Genomic DNA, 10,361 nt, shown 5'->3' with positions numbered 1-10,361 from the left:
ACCACCTTGCACCCCAAAATAGCATTCACCTCGTAATCGTCTGAAGATGAATCCGATGTCCCGGCAGATGACTCGGAAAACCGGGACAAGTACACGGGCTTCAAGAGGGACACATGAAAGGTATCGGTGATACCTAGGCGTGGAGGAAAGGCCAGATGGCAGACCACAGAGTTTACCTGTTTGAGGACCTTGAAGGGACCCAAGTAGTGAGGTACAAACTTAGTTGACTCAACTTGCAGCCTGATGTTACGGGCGGAGAGTCACACTAAGTCGCCAGGAGCAAAGGTCGGAGCAGGGCACCAATGTGCATCGGAAGAGGACCTCATTCTCTCCTTGGAGGCCCGGATGGCATCCTGAGTGCAGTCCCAAATGTCCCATGACTCCACAGCTTAGTCTGCCACCCTGGAGTCAGCGGAAGACACAGGCATAGGCACAAGAACCCGCGGATGCTTGCCGTAATTAAGGAGGAAAGGAGTCTAACCGGTGCAGTTGGCTACGGCGTTGTAAAGCGCACACTCCACCCATGGTAGCAAGGATGCCCAGTCATCCTGCCTGGCAGAAACAAAATGTTGCAGGTATGCGACCAGGGTCTGGTTGGCCCTCTCTACCAACCCATTCATCTCGGGATGATATGCTGTGGAGAGATTCAACTCAATGCTGAGTAGACGACAAAGTTCTCTCCAGAATCGAGACACAAACTGGGGACCTCGGTCACTGACAATTTTGTCCGACAGACCGTGTAGGCGAAATATGTGCTTGACAAGCAACGCCGCCATAGCCCGTGCAGAAGGTAGCCGTGGAAAAGGCACCAAGTACACCATTTTGGAAAAATGGTCGTCATCACCCAAATATTGGTGCAGCTACGAGACTTGGGTAAGCCCACCACAAAATCCATCCCAACCATCTTACAGGGCCTGTCTGCCACCGGCAGTTGGTGAAGCAACCCAGCTGACCTTTGTCGAGGAGACTTGTTCTTGGCGCAGGAGACACATGCCCGAATATAGTCTGCAATATCACGGGCCATATGCGGCCACCAATATGTCCTCGCCAGTAGCTCAGATGTCCTTTTGCTCCCAAAATGTCCACCCACCCTAGACGAGTTTGCCCAAAAGAGAACCTCCGGATGCAAACTGGATGGTACAAAACTCTTGCCCGGAGGCACAGGCTCTAGCGAAACCAGGGCCACAGTTCTCAGGCTCTCGGAAGGGACAATAAACCGAGGCTAATCTTCCTCATCCTCAGATAATACAATGGAGCAAGAGAGCATCGGCTCGAATGTTCTTCTCCCCGGAAAGAAAATGGAAGGTGAAATGGAACCGAGAGAAGAATAAGGACCATCTGGCCTGGCGAGAATTTAGCAGCTGGGCGGTCTGTAAATAAACCAAATTCTTGTGGTCTGTGAATACTTGGAAAGGAAAGCGAGCCTCCTACAAGACATGTCCTCCACTCTGAGAAGGCCAACTTCATTGCTAGCAAATCCCTGTCCCCGATGGAATAATTCCTCTTCACTTGTGTGAAGGTTTTGGAAAAGAAGAAGCAAGGATGCTTCCGACCTTGAGCATCCTTTTGGCAGAGGACTGCTTCAGCACCAACGGATGAGGCATCCACCTCCATTATAAATGGCTTATCTACATCGGGGCGATGTAGGATGGGAGCGCTAGCAAAATGAGATTTAATAGAAGTGAAGGCCTTGGAGACCTCCTCCGACCACAATTTGGGATTTGCTCCCTTCTTGGTGAGGGCTACCAAGAGAGCTAACAAAGTTGAGAAATGAGGGATGAACTGGCGATAATAGTTAATGAACCTCATAAAGTGCTTCATCGCTTTAAGAGAATGGGGTTCTTGCCAGTCCATCACAGCCTGTAGTTTGGCAGTATCCATAGCCAATCCCTGGGCAGAGATGATATAGCCCAGGAAAGGTAAGGACTTCTGCTCAAACACACATTTCTCCAACTTGGCGTAGAGGGAGTTAGTTCGCAAGAGGTCGAAGACTCTGCAAACATCTCTCCGGTGGGAGTCAATATCTGGAGAGTAGATGAGAATATCATCCAGATAGACTACGATCGAGGTGGAGAGCATATCCCGGAAGATATCGTTTACAAAGTCTTGGAAAATGGCTGGGGCATTACAGAGCCCAAAGGGCATCACTAGATATTCATAGTGCCTATCCCTGGTGTTAAAAGTCGTCTTCCATTCGTCCCCCACACGGATGCAAATCAGGTTGTAAGCACCCCACAGATCTAGTTTAGTAAACACCATTGCTCCCCAAAGCCTATCATAAAGCTCAGATATCAGGGGCAGAGGATATTTATTCTTAACGGTGATGGCGTTAAGACCCCTTTAGTCTATGCATGGACGTAGTTCCCCGTTATTCTTCTGCTCGAAGAAGAACCCAGCCCCTGCAGGTGACACTGGCTTTCTAATGAATCCTCTTGCCAGATTTTCCTGGATGTACTGAGACATTGCCTCCATCTCCAAGAGAGATAACGGATAGTCTCGACCCCTGGGAGGCTCAGCACCAGGCAAGAGGTCAATAGGACAGTCATACGGGCGGTGAGGCAGAAGGGTCTCCCCAGCCCTTTTGGAGAACACTTCCGCATAGGGCCACTATTGCTTGGGCAGAGAGGATAGATCTGTGGGTACCTCTGTTGTAGCAACCTGAACGCTCTACCTGTGACATCTACTCCCACAAGATTCACCCCATCCCAAAATTCTGCCTGTGGACCACTCAATATGATTAGAGTGATACCGTAGCCAAGGCATCCCTAACAGGACCTCATCAATTCCCTCAGAAATGACGAGCAGAGATATAATCTCCTGATGAGATGGCGACAAGGACAGAGTGAAAGGGATGGTCTGGTGTGTAATCCGTGAGGGAAGTGTTGATCCATTCACCACTCATACAGTTACTGGTTGAGCTAGCATTACCAGGGGTATTGCGTGACGTTGGGCGAAGGCATAACACATAAAATTGCCCTCCGACCCAGAATCCACGCAGAGCTCTACCGAGTGAGTGAATGAGCCTATTGTAATTGTCCCCTTAAAGGACAATTTGGAGGCAAACATCACCGTGTCTAGTGTACCTCCACCTACTACCACTAGACGCTGACGTTTCCTCGACCGCTGTGAACATCCTACCCTCCAGCTGCTGGATGTACCACAAGGATTGCTGCTTATCTGCCATTTACTAACCAGACCCTGGCCCTAGTATTATGTTAGGGTTGGCGGAATGCACCGAGTATATGTATATATATATATATATATATATATATATATATATATATATATGTATTATTAGGTGCGTTCGCAACTCAGGGTCCACCGTGCAGGAGAGGAACCTGCTGCTGGCAAATGGCGGCGCTATATGGCTGTATAAGCGAACTCTGTTAACTCCACAGAGTCGCTAGGAACAAGATGCTGTGCCCTGTTAACCTCACTGTTATGCTGTAAGAATCAGGCTGCACTCAGATGTCACCCGAGTGCAGTCCTATTTAAGTGTGACGATTCAAAGAGGGAAAAACGGAGAGTGGACCCTCTAGACCGCGACGAAGAACCCCTCACGGACGAGCTGACCAGATAGACCGCCCCCTTTACAGGGAAAGTTAGGGCAGGCCCGTGAGGGACTATCACCACGGAAGCTGGAGGACCAGGACGGGAGAAGACCAAGAAGAGGCGGAGATAGTAGGACCACAGGATAGGTGAGTACTGCAGAGAAACAGGACTGATGGGTAAAACAGTACTGATGGGTAAAACAGGACTGATGGGTAAACTGCAGCAGTACAGGGACTTGCGGAGGAACTGAGGAAACGCAGAGGCTAGCAGGATACAGGAAAGACAGGATAAACACAAAGTCAGAGGGAAAACGAACTTCACAGAGACTAAGAGCGGCCAGGAACACCTGAAGGAACAAATGATAACCAGGCACAGAGGGACGGCAGGGAGCAGTTTAAATACCTAAAGGCAGGGTAGCACTTCCGGGTAACAGACCTCCAGAACCATAGAGAGGACAATCAGGAGGACCGACTTCCAGGTACTAGTCCTCCAGGACCATAGAGGAGACGAAGAGGAGCGCCAACAGAAGATCAGAAGTGCACACGCGCAGCACTGAACCTGGTATGCGCGCGCGCACGAGAAGCAGAGGCCGGGAGCGAGCGAGGAGGTGGCAGCAGCGGTATAATACTCACAGAGGTACACAGCTACCAACCAGAGCAAACTGTGGTCATGCAGTCAGAGAAAACAGACAAGCAATTCCTCACCGGAGGTGCCGGTATTCTAGCGGCTTATTTCAGCCAAGGCCCTGAATACACTCATACAAACTCCTCACCGGAGGTGCGGTATTCTAGGGGCTTATTTCAGCCAAACCCTAACCGCATCCAAACATGACCACACTGGCGCTGAGCTCATAGACATTGGTTTGATACTAGCTCATGGCCGTGCTGCCATGCGAACCTTTTATAGCTGCAGCAACTTCAGGACCTTACTAGAGGACCAACAGGAGCTGCTACAGTACCTGAGCAACTTCAGGACCTTCCTAGAGGACCAATGGGAGCTGTGTTGTGGATTCTGTTTGTGGGCTCCCTCTGGTGGTTACTGCTGGTACTGGGTGACTTTGGTGGGTTGCGGCCTTTGGTTTCCACCTGTCCATCAGAGGCTGGGTGTTTCCTATTTTACCTGGCCTTTCTGTCATTCCCTTGCCGGCTATCAATGTATTCAGATGTGCTCTGTTTAGTTCCTGCATACCTGCTCCCAGATCTTTCAGGATAAGCTAAGTGCTGATTTTCAGTTGTTTGGTTTTTTAGTCCAGCTTGCTTATTATGTCTCTATGCTAGCTGGTAGCTCTAGTGGACTGAGGTTCTCCCCATGTGCCATGAGTTGGCACATGGGTTCTTGTAATCTCAGGATGGTTTTTTTGATTAGGGTTTTTTGCTGACCGCTCAGACCCCTTTTGTATCGTTCTGCTTTCTAGTTTACAGCGGGCCTCAATTTGCTAAACCTATATATATCATCTCTATGTGTGTGCCTTCCTCTCATTTCACCGTCAATACATGTGGGGGGCAACTATACCTTTTGGGGTTCATTCCTCTGGAGGCAAGTGAGGTCTTTATTTTCTCTGCAGTACTAGTTAGCTCTTAGGCTGGTGCGTGGCGTCTAGAACCAACGTAGGCACGCTCCCTGGCTATCTCTAGTTGCGTTTGTCAGGCGTAGGGCAGCGGTCAGCCCAGGTTCCATCACCCTAGAGCTCGTCCGTTATTTATTTGTATCTTGCTTGTCCTGTGCTATCCCTAGCCATTGGGATTCATGACAGTATAGCCGGCCCACAAAGTGTTAATTGTTTGGGCTGAAGCAGGAGAAAAAGAAGTGTTTAAGGGAAATTTTTTTTTTTTTTTTTCCCTTCAGAGTTTTGCTGCCTAGCCCTTAATTGCTGTCTAGCTGCTTCTTACCTCCTCTTAACCCTTGAATGGCTCTGATCTTAGCTGTTTAACATGGATGTCCAGAGTTTGGCTTCCAGCCTGAGTAATCTCGCGGCAAAAGTTCAAAATATACAGGATTTTGTTGTTCACACTCCCATGTCTGAACCTAGAATTCCTATTCCAGAGTTCTTTTCTGGAGATAGATCTACCTTCCTGAATTTCAGGAACAATTGTAAATTGTTTCTTTCTTTAAAAACTCGCTCCTCTGGAGACCCTGCTCAACAGGTCAGGATTGTAATATCTTTCCTGCGGGGCGACCCTCAGAATTGGGCATTTGCATTGGCACCAGGGGATCCTGCATTGCTCAGTGTGGATGCGTTTTTTCTGGCATTGGGATTGCTCTATGAGGAACCTAACCTGGAGATTCAGGCTGAAAAGGCTTTGTTAGCCCTCTCTCAGGGGCATGATGAAGCGGAAATATATTGTCAAAAATTTCGGAAATGGTCGGTGCTTACTCAGTGGAATGAGTGCGCCCTGGCTGCAAACTTCAGAAATGGTCTTTCTGAGGCCATTAAGGATATTATGGTGGGGTTCCCTACGCCTACAGGTCTGAATGAGTCTATGGCTATGGCCATTCAGATTGATCGGCGTTTACGGGAGCGCAAACCCGTGCACCAGTTGGCGGTGTCTTCTGAACAGGCACCTGAGACTATGCAATGTGATAGAATTCAGTCCAGAAGTGAACGGCAAAATTATAGGCGGAAAAATGGATTGTGTTTTTATTGTGGTGATTCAGCTCATGTTATATCAGCATGCTCTAAACGCACAAAAAGGGTTGATAAATCTTTTGCCATTGGTACTCTGCAGCCTAAGTTCATTTTGTCTGTGACTCTGATTTTTTCACTGTCTTCCATTTCCGTCGATGCCTATGTGGATTCGGGCGCTGCCCTGAGTCTTATGGATTGGTCATTTGCTAAACGCTGCGGTTTTAGTCTGGAGCCTCTGGAAGTTCCTATTCCTCTGAAGGGAATTGACTCTACACCATTGGCTATGAATAAACCGCAGTATTGGACACAAGTGACCATGCGCATGACTCCCGTTCATCAGGAGGTGATTCGCTTCCTTGTACTGTATAATTTACATGATGTAGTAGTGCTTGGTCTGCCATGGTTACAAACTCATAATCCTGTCCTGGACTGGAAAACAATGTCTGTGTTAAGCTGGGGATGTCAGGGGGTTCATGATCATGCACCTCCGATTTCAATCGCTTCATCTACTCCTTCTGAGATCCCTGTGTTTTTGTCTGACTATAGGGATGTTTTTGAGGAGCCTAAGCTCAATTCGCTCCCTCCTCATAGAGATTGTGACTGTGCTATAGAATTGATTCCTGGCAGTAAGTTCCCTAAGGGTCGTTTATTTAATCTGTCACTGCCAGAGCATACTGCTATGCGGAATTATATTAAGGAGTCCTTGGAAAAGGGACATATTCGTCCATCTTCGTCCCCTCTGGGAGCAGGTTTTTTTTTTCGTGGCAAAAAAAGATGGTTCCCTGAGGCCTTGTATAGATTATCGCCTTCTGAATAAGATTACAGTCAAATATCAGTATCCATTGCCATTATTGACTGATTTGTTTGCTCGCATTAAGGGGGCTAGGTGGTTCACTAAGATAGATCTTTGCGGTGCGTATAATCTGGTGCGGATAAAACAGGGTGATGAGTGGAAAACCGCATTTAATACGCCTGAGGGCCATTTTGAGTATTTGGTAATGCCTTTTGGGCTCTCCAATGCTCCGTCAGTCTTTCAGTCCTTTATGCACAATATTTTCCGTGAATATCTGGATAAGTTTATGATTGTGTATTTGGATGATATTTTGGTGTTTTCTGATGACTGGGAGTCTCATGTTCTACAGGTCAGGAAGGTGTTTCAGGTTCTGCGGGCCAATTCTCTGTTTGTGAAGGGCTCAAAGTGTCTCTTCGGAGTCCAGAAGATTTCTTTTTTGGGGTACGTTTTTTCTCCTTCTACTATTGAGATGGATCCCGTCAAGGTTCAGGCGATTTGTGACTGGACACAACCTACATCTGTTAAGAGCCTTCAGAAGTTCTTGGGGTTTGCTAATTTTTATCGTCGGTTCATTGCTAATTTTTCCAGTATTGTTAAACCTTTGACTGATTTGACTAAAAAGGGTGCTGATGTTGCTAATTGGTCTCCTGCTGCCGTGGAGGCCTTTCAGGAACTTAAGCGCCGGTTTTCTTCTGCTCCTGTGTTGTGTCAACCAGATGTTTCACTTCCTTTTCAGGTTGAGGTTGATGCTTCCGAGATTGGAGCGGGGGCGGTTTTGTCACAGAGAAGTTCTAATGGCTCGGTGATGAAGCCATGTGCATTCTTCTCTAGAAAATTCTCGCCCGCCGAGCGCAATTATGATGTGGGTAATCGGGAGCTTTTGGCCATGAAGTGGGCATTTGAGTAGTGGCGTCATTGGCTTGAGGGTGCTCAACATCGTGTGGTGGTCTTGACTGATCACAAGAATCTCATTTACCTTGAGTCTGCCAGGCGTTTGAATCCTAAACAGGCTCGTTGGTCGTTGTTTTTTTCTCGTTTCAATTTCGTGGTTTCATACCTGCCAGGTTCAAAGAATGTGAAGGCAGATGCTCTTTCCAGGAGTTTTGTGCCTGACTCTCCTGGAGACTCTGGGCCTACTGGTATCCTTAGGGATGGGGTAATATTGTCCGCCGTATCCCCAGACTTGCGACGTGCATTGCAGGAGTTTCAGGTGGATAAACCGGATCGTTGTCCACCAGAAAGACTGTTTGTTCCGGATGATTGGACCAATAGAGTCATCTCCGAGGTCCATTCTTCTGTGTTGGCTGGTCATCCTGGAATATTTGGTACTAGAGACCTGGTGGCCAGGTCTTTTTGGTGGCCTTCCTTGTCTAGGGATGTGCGTACCTTTGTGCAGTCTTGTGAAGTGTGTGCTCGAGCTAAGCCTTGCTGTTCTCGGGCCAGTGGGTTGTTGTTATCCTTGCCCATCCCGAAGAGGCCTTGGACGCACATTTCCATGGATTTTATTTCTGATCTCCCGGTTTCACAGAAAATGTCTGTTATCTGGGTTGTGTGTGACCGCTTTTCTAAGATGGTTCATTTGGTGCCCTTGCCTAAGTTGCCTTCCTCCTCTGAGTTGGTCCCTTTATTTTTTCAGAACGTGGTTCGTTTGCATGGGATTCCGGAGAATATCTTTTCTGACAGGGGATCCCAGTTTGTGTCTAGATTTTGGCGGACGTTTTGTGCCAAGATGGGCATTGATTTGTCTTTCTCGTCTGCATTCCATCCTCAGACGAATGGCCAGACGGAGCGAACTAATCAGACCTTGGAAACTTATTTGAGGTGTTTTGTTTCTGCTGATCAAGATGACTGGGTTGCTTTTTTGCCACTGGCCGAATTTGCTCTTAATAATCGGGCTAGTTCTGCCACGTTGGTCTCTCCTTTTTTTTGTAATTCGGGGTTTCATCCTCGTTTTTCCTCTGGTCAGGTGGAGCCTTCGGATTGTCCTGGAGTGGACGTGGTGGTGGACAGGCTACATCAGATTTGGAATCAGGTGGTGGACAATTTGAAGTTATCTCAGGAGAAGACTCAGCAGTTTGCTAATCGCCGTCGCCGCGTGGGTCCCCGACTTCTTGTTGGGGATTTGGTGTGGTTGTCTTCTCGTTTTGTCCCTATGAAGGTCTCTTCTCCTAAGTTCAAGCCTCGGTTCATCGGTCCTTATAGGATCTCGGAGATTCTTAACCCTGTATCTTTTCGTTTGGATCTCCCAGCATCGTTTGCTATTCATAATGTGTTCCATCGGTCGTTGTTGCGGAGGTATGAGGTGCCCGTTGTTCCTTCGGTTGAGCCTCCTGCTCCGGTGCTGGTGGAGGGAGAATTGGAGTATGTTGTTGAGAAGATCTTGGATTCTCGTGTTTCCAGACGCAAACTCCAGTATTTGGTTAAGTGGAAGGGTTATGGTCAGGAGGATAATTCTTGGGTGGTCGCCTCCGATGTTCATGCGACTGATTTGGTCCGCACCTTCCATAGAGCTCACCCTGATCGCCCTGGGGGTTCTCGTGAGGGTTCGGTGACCCCTCCTCAAGGGGGGGGGGTACTGTTGTGGATTCTGTTTGTGGGCTCCCTCTGGTGGTTACTGCTGGTACTGGGTGACTTTGGTGGGTTGCGGCCTTTGGTTTCCACCTGTCCATCAGAGGCTGGGTGTTTCCTATTTTACCTGGCCTTTCTGTCATTCCCTTGCCGGCTATCAATGTATTCAGATGTGCTCTGTTTAGTTCCTGCATACCTGCTCCCAGATCTTTCAGGATAAGCTAAGTGCTGATTTTCAGTTGTTTGGTTTTTTAGTCCAGCTTGCTTATTATGTCTCTATGCTAGCTGGTAGCTCTAGTGGACTGAGGTTCTCCCCATGTGCCATGAGTTGGCACATGGGTTCTTGTAATCTCAGGATGGTTTTTTGATTATGGTTTTTTGCTGACCGCTCAGACCCCTTTTGTATCGTTCTGCTTTCTAGTTTACAGCGGGCCTCAATTTGCTAAACCTATATATATCATCTCTATGTGTGTGCCTTCCTCTCATTTCACCGTCAATACATGTGGGGGGCAACTATACCTTTTGGGGTTCATTCCTCTGGAGGCAAGTGAGGTCTTTATTTTCTCTGCAGTACTAGTTAGCTCTTAGGCTGGTGCGTGGCGTCTAGAACCAACGTAGGCACGCTCCCTGGCTATCTCTAGTTGCGTTTGTCAGGCGTAGGGCAGCGGTCAGCCCAGGTTCCATCACCCTAGAGCTCGTCCGTTATTTATTTGTATCTTGCTTGTCCTGTGCTATCCCTAGCCATTGGGATTCATGACAGAGCTGCTGTAGTATCTGAGCATGTAACCCCAAAGAAAGGTCTTACCCTGGGCATGCTCAGAA

The sequence above is a fragment of the Ranitomeya variabilis genome, chromosome 5 (assembly GCF_051348905.1).
Source record: "Ranitomeya variabilis isolate aRanVar5 chromosome 5, aRanVar5.hap1, whole genome shotgun sequence".
In the NCBI taxonomy this organism is placed as follows: Eukaryota; Metazoa; Chordata; class Amphibia; order Anura; family Dendrobatidae; genus Ranitomeya; species Ranitomeya variabilis.
This window is presented reverse-complemented; position numbering follows the sequence as displayed.